The 10,647-nt window shown below is 53.8% G+C and overlaps 3 non-coding genes across 3 annotated transcripts; all 3 read right to left on the bottom strand.

Annotated features, from left to right (window-relative positions):
* Positions 1 to 966: 966 nt before the first annotated feature.
* LOC138555261 (5S ribosomal RNA) lies at positions 967 to 1,085 on the bottom strand. The gene has a single exon (XR_011298037.1). It is a non-coding gene; the product is annotated as a 5S ribosomal RNA (ribosomal RNA).
* A 4,093-nt stretch (positions 1,086 to 5,178) lies between these two features.
* Positions 5,179 to 5,297, bottom strand: LOC138555260 (5S ribosomal RNA). Its single transcript, XR_011298036.1, has one exon. It is a non-coding gene; the product is annotated as a 5S ribosomal RNA (ribosomal RNA).
* A 4,093-nt stretch (positions 5,298 to 9,390) lies between these two features.
* LOC138555259 (5S ribosomal RNA) lies at positions 9,391 to 9,509 on the bottom strand. The gene has a single exon (XR_011298035.1). It is a non-coding gene; the product is annotated as a 5S ribosomal RNA (ribosomal RNA).
* Positions 9,510 to 10,647: the final 1,138 nt, after the last annotated feature.

Here is a 10,647-nt window from a genome sequence, read left to right as displayed (position 1 = left end):
GGTTTGGCAAAAGTTTGCAAAGAAGCTGCCCGTAAATTCACCTCAAGCCACACTAGCACTCACCCAGGCGTCAGTTCCTTACAAAAATAGAAAGAATCTCTAAAAAAGAAGAAATAAACACACACACAATTTTCCTGCTTCTATCCCCTCGACTCCTTGGAAGGCGGAGGGCAACCTTCGCCGCTGGTGGCCTTCACATGCAGGAAAGAAGCACACCCAGGAACAGCAGCTGAGGCTCCCAGCCCAGGCAGGCTTCAGCTGAAGGCCGACTTGGGAAGCACTGAGGCCAGACCCTGGGCTCCTGGGTCCCTCGGTTGAAGGCTCGAGGCCAGACCCCTTGGCTCCTGTGTCCCTTGGCTGAAGGCTCGACCAGTGCTCGACCAGGCTCGATCAGGCGAGATATTAGGTAGCATGGGGCCCAGCTGGGACTTCTAGGAAGCTTAGGGTGACGGCCGCTTCTGCCCCATCATCCAGAGGCCTGGCTATGGAGAGGCATGATGTGGCCTCCCTCCCTTCCTGCCTCTTGTAGGCACTTCTCCCCCGTGAGCACTTCCCGCTCCAAGTGTCCCCTTGTCTCCCAGGGTGCACTCTTCCTCTAGAGCCCACATATGCAGATGAGGCCCATCCACTTGCCTCCCCTAGCTGTAGGGGGCCTTGCGCGTCCACTGGAGAGAAAACGGGGAGACGCTGGAGGTGCTTTGCCAGGGACACGAGTGGCCCTTTCTGGCTGCATCCACCCACCCGAGGCGGCGAGCTGCTGCCCTGGCTTCAGTCTCCTGCTGCTCCAAGTTAGTTTGGCGACAACGTGTCCGCCTCTGACGGGGCTCTGCATTGGAGCGAGGGCTGCTGTCTGCCCCTGTGCCTTTTTCACGCGCCGTGTTTGTTAAAATTAAAAGCGGAATGGAGGAAAAATGTAGTTCAAGACGGGGAAGACGAACGCCGCCTATCGGGCACAGAGTAGCAAAATGCCTACAGCACCTGGTATTCCCAGGCGGTCTCCCATCCAAGTACTAACCAGGCCCGACTCTGCTTAGCTTCCGAGATCGGACGAGATCGGGCGCATTCAGGGTGGTATGGCCGTAGGCGAAGAGTGCGCCGATTCCGAGCCTCTTGTGCTGTGTCGGCTCCTCCGACGTCCACTGCCCTCTTGCAAGGCTGAACGCTGTCCTCTGCAGTGTGCTTCTGCCCTTCTTTTTGCCTCAAGCTCAGGAGCCACAGCTGCCAGCTTGGAAAAGCAACGAGCGGCTCCATGCACCCACTTTTGAAATACCCACTTGCCTACTCATGTTTGCAAAGAAAGTGTCTGTAAATTCAGGCCAAGCCACACTTGCACTCACTCACCCAAGCATCCGTTCCTTACAAAACTTTAAAAAAAAACTCGGAAAGAAAGATGGAAATAAACACACACACAATTTTCCTGCTGGGGTCTCCTCGACTCTTTGGAAGGCAGAGGGCGATGTTGGTTGAGGCCTTACCTTCTCGGGCTGGCGGCCTACAAGTCCAGGAAAGAAGCAGGCCCAGTAACAGCAGCTGAGGCCCCCAGCCCAGCCCAGGCAGGCATCAGCTTAAGGCTGACTCTCTACCCCACTGCTGCCCCAAATTGGTTTGGCAAAAGTTTGCAAAGAAGATGCCTGTAAATTTAACTCACGCCACACTAGCACTCACCCAGGCGTCGGTTCCTTACAAAAATAGAAAGCACCTCTAAAAAAGAAGAAATAAACACACACACAATTTTCCTGCTGGGGTCTCCTCGACTCTTTGAAAGGCAGAGGGCGATGTTGGTTGAGGCCCTTACCTTCTCCGGCTGGTGGCCTACAAGTCCAGGAAAGAAGCATGCCCAGTAACAGCAGCTGAGGCCCCCAGACCAGCCCAGCCCAGCCCAGGCAGCCATCAGCTGAAGGCTGACTCTCTACCCCAGTGCTGGTCCAAGTTGGTTTGGCAAAATTTTGCAAAGAAGATGCCTGTAAATGTAACTCACGCCACACTAGCACTCACCCAGGCGTCGGTTCCTTACAAAAATAGAAAGCACCTCTAAAAAAAGAAGAAATAAACACACACACAATTTTCCTGCTGCGGTCTCCTCGACTCTTTGGAAGGCAGAGGGCGATGTTGGTTGAAGCCCTTACCTTCTCTGGCTGGCGGCCTACAAGACCAGGAAAGAAGCAGGGCCAGTAACAGCAGCTGAGGCCCCCAGCCCAGCCACGCCTAGGCAGGCATCAGCGGAAGGCTGACTCTCTACCCCAGTGCTGCTCCAAGTTGGTTTGGCAAAAGTTTGCAAAGAAGCTGCCCGTAAATTCACCTCAAGCCACACTAGCACTCACCCAGTCGTCAGTTCCTTACAAAAATAGAAAGAATCTCTAAAAAAGAAGAAATAAACACACACACAATTTTCCTGCTTCTATTCCCTCGACTCTTTGGAAGGCAGAGGGCGATGTTGGTTGAGGCCTTACCTTCTCGGGCTGGCGGCCTACAAGTCCAGGAAAGAAGCAGGCCCAGTAACAGCAGCTGAGGCCCCCAGCCCAGCCCAGCCCAGGCAGGCATCAGCTTAAGGCTGACTCTCTACCCCACTGCTGCCCCAAATTGGTTTGGCAAAAGTTTGCAAAGAAGATGCCTGTAAATTTAACTCACGCCACACTAGCACTCACCCAGGCGTCGGTTCCTTACAAAAATAGAAAGCACCTCTAAAAAAGAAGAAATAAACACACACACAATTTTCCTGCTGCGGTCTCCTCGACTCTTTGGAAGGCAGAGGGCGATGTTGGTTGAAGCCCTTACCTTCTCTGGCTGGCGGCCTACAAGACCAGGAAAGAAGCAGGCCCAGTAACAGCAGCTGAGGCCCCCAGCCCAGCCACGCCTAGGCAGGCATCAGCGGAAGGCTGACTCTCTACCCCAGTGCTGCTCCAAGTTGGTTTGGCAAAAGTTTGCAAAGAAGCTGCCCGTAAATTCACCTCAAGCCACACTAGCACTCACCCAGTCGTCAGTTCCTTACAAAAATAGAAAGAATCTCTAAAAAAGAAGAAATAAACACACACACAATTTTCCTGCTTCTATCCCCTCGACTCTTTGGAAGGCAGAGGGCGATGTTGGTTGAGGCCTTACCTTCTCGGGCTGGCGGCCTACAAGTCCAGGAAAGAAGCAGGCCCAGTAACAGCAGCTGAGGCCCCCAGCCCAGCCCAGCCCAGGCAGGCATCAGCTTAAGGCTGACTCTCTACCCCACTGCTGCCCCAAATTGGTTTGGCAAAAGTTTGCAAAGAAGATGCCTGTAAATTTAACTCACGCCACACTAGCACTCACCCAGGCGTCGGTTCCTTACAAAAATAGAAAGCACCTCTAAAAAAGAAGAAATAAACACACACACAATTTTCCTGCTGGGGTCTCCTCGACTCTTTGAAAGGCAGAGGGCGATGTTGGTTGAGGCCCTTACCTTCTCCGGCTGGTGGCCTACAAGTCCAGGAAAGAAGCATGCCCAGTAACAGCAGCTGAGGCCCCCAGACCAGCCCAGCCCAGCCCAGGCAGCCATCAGCTGAAGGCTGACTCTCTACCCCAGTGCTGGTCCAAGTTGGTTTGGCAAAATTTTGCAAAGAAGATGCCTGTAAATGTAACTCACGCCACACTAGCACTCACCCAGGCGTCGGTTCCTTACAAAAATAGAAAGCACCTCTAAAAAAAGAAGAAATAAACACACACACAATTTTCCTGCTGCGGTCTCCTCGACTCTTTGGAAGGCAGAGGGCGATGTTGGTTGAAGCCCTTACCTTCTCTGGCTGGCGGCCTACAAGACCAGGAAAGAAGCAGGCCCAGTAACAGCAGCTGAGGCCCCCAGCCCAGCCACGCCTAGGCAGGCATCAGCTTAAGGCTGACTCTCTACCCCACTGCTGCCCCAAATTGGTTTGGCAAAAGTTTGCAAAGAAGATGCCTGTAAATTTAACTCACGCCACACTAGCACTCACCCAGGCGTCGGTTCCTTACAAAAATAGAAAGCACCTCTAAAAAAGAAGAAATAAACACACACACAATTTTCCTGCTGCGGTCTCCTCGACTCTTTGGAAGGCAGAGGGCGATGTTGGTTGAAGCCCTTACCTTCTCTGGCTGGCGGCCTACAAGACCAGGAAAGAAGCAGGCCCAGTAACAGCAGCTGAGGCCCCCAGCCCAGCCACGCCTAGGCAGGCATCAGCGGAAGGCTGACTCTCTACCCCAGTGCTGCTCCAAGTTGGTTTGGCAAAAGTTTGCAAAGAAGCTGCCCGTAAATTCACCTCAAGCCACACTAGCACTCACCCAGGCGTCAGTTCCTTACAAAAATAGAAAGAATCTCTAAAAAAGAAGAAATAAACACACACACAATTTTCCTGCTTCTATCCCCTCGACTCCTTGGAAGGCGGAGGGCAACCTTCGCCGCTGGTGGCCTTCACATGCAGGAAAGAAGCACACCCAGGAACAGCAGCTGAGGCTCCCAGCCCAGGCAGGCTTCAGCTGAAGGCCGACTTGGGAAGCACTGAGGCCAGACCCTGGGCTCCTGGGTCCCTCGGTTGAAGGCTCGAGGCCAGACCCCTTGGCTCCTGTGTCCCTTGGCTGAAGGCTCGACCAGTGCTCGACCAGGCTCGATCAGGCGAGATATTAGGTAGCATGGGGCCCAGCTGGGACTTCTAGGAAGCTTAGGGTGACGGCCGCTTCTGCCCCATCATCCAGAGGCCTGGCTATGGAGAGGCATGATGTGGCCTCCCTCCCTTCCTGCCTCTTGTAGGCACTTCTCCCCCGTGAGCACTTCCCGCTCCAAGTGTCCCCTTGTCTCCCAGGGTGCACTCTTCCTCTAGAGCCCACATATGCAGATGAGGCCCATCCACTTGCCTCCCCTAGCTGTAGGGGGCCTTGCGCGTCCACTGGAGAGAAAACGGGGAGACGCTGGAGGTGCTTTGCCAGGGACACGAGTGGCCCTTTCTGGCTGCATCCACCCACCCGAGGCGGCGAGCTGCTGCCCTGGCTTCAGTCTCCTGCTGCTCCAAGTTAGTTTGGCGACAACGTGTCCGCCTCTGACGGGGCTCTGCATTGGAGCGAGGGCTGCTGTCTGCCCCTGTGCCTTTTTCACGCGCCGTGTTTGTTAAAATTAAAAGCGGAATGGAGGAAAAATGTAGTTCAAGACGGGGAAGACGAACGCCGCCTATCGGGCACAGAGTAGCAAAATGCCTACAGCACCTGGTATTCCCAGGCGGTCTCCCATCCAAGTACTAACCAGGCCCGACTCTGCTTAGCTTCCGAGATCGGACGAGATCGGGCGCATTCAGGGTGGTATGGCCGTAGGCGAAGAGTGCGCCGATTCCGAGCCTCTTGTGCTGTGTCGGCTCCTCCGACGTCCACTGCCCTCTTGCAAGGCTGAACGCTGTCCTCTGCAGTGTGCTTCTGCCCTTCTTTTTGCCTCAAGCTCAGGAGCCACAGCTGCCAGCTTGGAAAAGCAACGAGCGGCTCCATGCACCCACTTTTGAAATACCCACTTGCCTACTCATGTTTGCAAAGAAAGTGTCTGTAAATTCAGGCCAAGCCACACTTGCACTCACTCACCCAAGCATCCGTTCCTTACAAAACTTTAAAAAAAAACTCGGAAAGAAAGATGGAAATAAACACACACACAATTTTCCTGCTGGGGTCTCCTCGACTCTTTGGAAGGCAGAGGGCGATGTTGGTTGAGGCCTTACCTTCTCGGGCTGGCGGCCTACAAGTCCAGGAAAGAAGCAGGCCCAGTAACAGCAGCTGAGGCCCCCAGCCCAGCCCAGGCAGGCATCAGCTTAAGGCTGACTCTCTACCCCACTGCTGCCCCAAATTGGTTTGGCAAAAGTTTGCAAAGAAGATGCCTGTAAATTTAACTCACGCCACACTAGCACTCACCCAGGCGTCGGTTCCTTACAAAAATAGAAAGCACCTCTAAAAAAGAAGAAATAAACACACACACAATTTTCCTGCTGGGGTCTCCTCGACTCTTTGAAAGGCAGAGGGCGATGTTGGTTGAGGCCCTTACCTTCTCCGGCTGGTGGCCTACAAGTCCAGGAAAGAAGCATGCCCAGTAACAGCAGCTGAGGCCCCCAGACCAGCCCAGCCCAGCCCAGGCAGCCATCAGCTGAAGGCTGACTCTCTACCCCAGTGCTGGTCCAAGTTGGTTTGGCAAAATTTTGCAAAGAAGATGCCTGTAAATGTAACTCACGCCACACTAGCACTCACCCAGGCGTCGGTTCCTTACAAAAATAGAAAGCACCTCTAAAAAAAGAAGAAATAAACACACACACAATTTTCCTGCTGCGGTCTCCTCGACTCTTTGGAAGGCAGAGGGCGATGTTGGTTGAAGCCCTTACCTTCTCTGGCTGGCGGCCTACAAGACCAGGAAAGAAGCAGGGCCAGTAACAGCAGCTGAGGCCCCCAGCCCAGCCACGCCTAGGCAGGCATCAGCGGAAGGCTGACTCTCTACCCCAGTGCTGCTCCAAGTTGGTTTGGCAAAAGTTTGCAAAGAAGCTGCCCGTAAATTCACCTCAAGCCACACTAGCACTCACCCAGTCGTCAGTTCCTTACAAAAATAGAAAGAATCTCTAAAAAAGAAGAAATAAACACACACACAATTTTCCTGCTTCTATTCCCTCGACTCTTTGGAAGGCAGAGGGCGATGTTGGTTGAGGCCTTACCTTCTCGGGCTGGCGGCCTACAAGTCCAGGAAAGAAGCAGGCCCAGTAACAGCAGCTGAGGCCCCCAGCCCAGCCCAGCCCAGGCAGGCATCAGCTTAAGGCTGACTCTCTACCCCACTGCTGCCCCAAATTGGTTTGGCAAAAGTTTGCAAAGAAGATGCCTGTAAATTTAACTCACGCCACACTAGCACTCACCCAGGCGTCGGTTCCTTACAAAAATAGAAAGCACCTCTAAAAAAGAAGAAATAAACACACACACAATTTTCCTGCTGCGGTCTCCTCGACTCTTTGGAAGGCAGAGGGCGATGTTGGTTGAAGCCCTTACCTTCTCTGGCTGGCGGCCTACAAGACCAGGAAAGAAGCAGGCCCAGTAACAGCAGCTGAGGCCCCCAGCCCAGCCACGCCTAGGCAGGCATCAGCGGAAGGCTGACTCTCTACCCCAGTGCTGCTCCAAGTTGGTTTGGCAAAAGTTTGCAAAGAAGCTGCCCGTAAATTCACCTCAAGCCACACTAGCACTCACCCAGTCGTCAGTTCCTTACAAAAATAGAAAGAATCTCTAAAAAAGAAGAAATAAACACACACACAATTTTCCTGCTTCTATCCCCTCGACTCTTTGGAAGGCAGAGGGCGATGTTGGTTGAGGCCTTACCTTCTCGGGCTGGCGGCCTACAAGTCCAGGAAAGAAGCAGGCCCAGTAACAGCAGCTGAGGCCCCCAGCCCAGCCCAGCCCAGGCAGGCATCAGCTTAAGGCTGACTCTCTACCCCACTGCTGCCCCAAATTGGTTTGGCAAAAGTTTGCAAAGAAGATGCCTGTAAATTTAACTCACGCCACACTAGCACTCACCCAGGCGTCGGTTCCTTACAAAAATAGAAAGCACCTCTAAAAAAGAAGAAATAAACACACACACAATTTTCCTGCTGGGGTCTCCTCGACTCTTTGAAAGGCAGAGGGCGATGTTGGTTGAGGCCCTTACCTTCTCCGGCTGGTGGCCTACAAGTCCAGGAAAGAAGCATGCCCAGTAACAGCAGCTGAGGCCCCCAGACCAGCCCAGCCCAGCCCAGGCAGCCATCAGCTGAAGGCTGACTCTCTACCCCAGTGCTGGTCCAAGTTGGTTTGGCAAAATTTTGCAAAGAAGATGCCTGTAAATGTAACTCACGCCACACTAGCACTCACCCAGGCGTCGGTTCCTTACAAAAATAGAAAGCACCTCTAAAAAAAGAAGAAATAAACACACACACAATTTTCCTGCTGCGGTCTCCTCGACTCTTTGGAAGGCAGAGGGCGATGTTGGTTGAAGCCCTTACCTTCTCTGGCTGGCGGCCTACAAGACCAGGAAAGAAGCAGGCCCAGTAACAGCAGCTGAGGCCCCCAGCCCAGCCACGCCTAGGCAGGCATCAGCTTAAGGCTGACTCTCTACCCCACTGCTGCCCCAAATTGGTTTGGCAAAAGTTTGCAAAGAAGATGCCTGTAAATTTAACTCACGCCACACTAGCACTCACCCAGGCGTCGGTTCCTTACAAAAATAGAAAGCACCTCTAAAAAAGAAGAAATAAACACACACACAATTTTCCTGCTGCGGTCTCCTCGACTCTTTGGAAGGCAGAGGGCGATGTTGGTTGAAGCCCTTACCTTCTCTGGCTGGCGGCCTACAAGACCAGGAAAGAAGCAGGCCCAGTAACAGCAGCTGAGGCCCCCAGCCCAGCCACGCCTAGGCAGGCATCAGCGGAAGGCTGACTCTCTACCCCAGTGCTGCTCCAAGTTGGTTTGGCAAAAGTTTGCAAAGAAGCTGCCCGTAAATTCACCTCAAGCCACACTAGCACTCACCCAGGCGTCAGTTCCTTACAAAAATAGAAAGAATCTCTAAAAAAGAAGAAATAAACACACACACAATTTTCCTGCTTCTATCCCCTCGACTCCTTGGAAGGCGGAGGGCAACCTTCGCCGCTGGTGGCCTTCACATGCAGGAAAGAAGCACACCCAGGAACAGCAGCTGAGGCTCCCAGCCCAGGCAGGCTTCAGCTGAAGGCCGACTTGGGAAGCACTGAGGCCAGACCCTGGGCTCCTGGGTCCCTCGGTTGAAGGCTCGAGGCCAGACCCCTTGGCTCCTGTGTCCCTTGGCTGAAGGCTCGACCAGTGCTCGACCAGGCTCGATCAGGCGAGATATTAGGTAGCATGGGGCCCAGCTGGGACTTCTAGGAAGCTTAGGGTGACGGCCGCTTCTGCCCCATCATCCAGAGGCCTGGCTATGGAGAGGCATGATGTGGCCTCCCTCCCTTCCTGCCTCTTGTAGGCACTTCTCCCCCGTGAGCACTTCCCGCTCCAAGTGTCCCCTTGTCTCCCAGGGTGCACTCTTCCTCTAGAGCCCACATATGCAGATGAGGCCCATCCACTTGCCTCCCCTAGCTGTAGGGGGCCTTGCGCGTCCACTGGAGAGAAAACGGGGAGACGCTGGAGGTGCTTTGCCAGGGACACGAGTGGCCCTTTCTGGCTGCATCCACCCACCCGAGGCGGCGAGCTGCTGCCCTGGCTTCAGTCTCCTGCTGCTCCAAGTTAGTTTGGCGACAACGTGTCCGCCTCTGACGGGGCTCTGCATTGGAGCGAGGGCTGCTGTCTGCCCCTGTGCCTTTTTCACGCGCCGTGTTTGTTAAAATTAAAAGCGGAATGGAGGAAAAATGTAGTTCAAGACGGGGAAGACGAACGCCGCCTATCGGGCACAGAGTAGCAAAATGCCTACAGCACCTGGTATTCCCAGGCGGTCTCCCATCCAAGTACTAACCAGGCCCGACTCTGCTTAGCTTCCGAGATCGGACGAGATCGGGCGCATTCAGGGTGGTATGGCCGTAGGCGAAGAGTGCGCCGATTCCGAGCCTCTTGTGCTGTGTCGGCTCCTCCGACGTCCACTGCCCTCTTGCAAGGCTGAACGCTGTCCTCTGCAGTGTGCTTCTGCCCTTCTTTTTGCCTCAAGCTCAGGAGCCACAGCTGCCAGCTTGGAAAAGCAACGAGCGGCTCCATGCACCCACTTTTGAAATACCCACTTGCCTACTCATGTTTGCAAAGAAAGTGTCTGTAAATTCAGGCCAAGCCACACTTGCACTCACTCACCCAAGCATCCGTTCCTTACAAAACTTTAAAAAAAAACTCGGAAAGAAAGATGGAAATAAACACACACACAATTTTCCTGCTGGGGTCTCCTCGACTCTTTGGAAGGCAGAGGGCGATGTTGGTTGAGGCCTTACCTTCTCGGGCTGGCGGCCTACAAGTCCAGGAAAGAAGCAGGCCCAGTAACAGCAGCTGAGGCCCCCAGCCCAGCCCAGGCAGGCATCAGCTTAAGGCTGACTCTCTACCCCACTGCTGCCCCAAATTGGTTTGGCAAAAGTTTGCAAAGAAGATGCCTGTAAATTTAACTCACGCCACACTAGCACTCACCCAGGCGTCGGTTCCTTACAAAAATAGAAAGCACCTCTAAAAAAGAAGAAATAAACACACACACAATTTTCCTGCTGGGGTCTCCTCGACTCTTTGAAAGGCAGAGGGCGATGTTGGTTGAGGCCCTTACCTTCTCCGGCTGGTGGCCTACAAGTCCAGGAAAGAAGCATGCCCAGTAACAGCAGCTGAGGCCCCCAGACCAGCCCAGCCCAGCCCAGGCAGCCATCAGCTGAAGGCTGACTCTCTACCCCAGTGCTGGTCCAAGTTGGTTTGGCAAAATTTTGCAAAGAAGATGCCTGTAAATGTAACTCACGCCACACTAGCACTCACCCAGGCGTCGGTTCCTTACAAAAATAGAAAGCACCTCTAAAAAAAGAAGAAATAAACACACACACAATTTTCCTGCTGCGGTCTCCTCGACTCTTTGGAAGGCAGAGGGCGATGTTGGTTGAAGCCCTTACCTTCTCTGGCTGGCGGCCTACAAGACCAGGAAAGAAGCAGGGCCAGTAACAGCAGCTGAGGCCCCCAGCCCAGCCACGCCTAGGCAGGCATCAGCGG

Source organism: Ambystoma mexicanum, unplaced genomic scaffold (genome assembly GCF_040938575.1).
Source record: "Ambystoma mexicanum isolate Mex_15411 unplaced genomic scaffold, UKY_AmexF1_1 Mex_scaf178, whole genome shotgun sequence".
Classification (NCBI taxonomy): Eukaryota; Metazoa; Chordata; class Amphibia; order Caudata; family Ambystomatidae; genus Ambystoma; species Ambystoma mexicanum.
The sequence above is the reverse complement of the archived record's forward strand: the minus strand, read 5'-3'. Positions and strand labels throughout refer to the sequence as shown.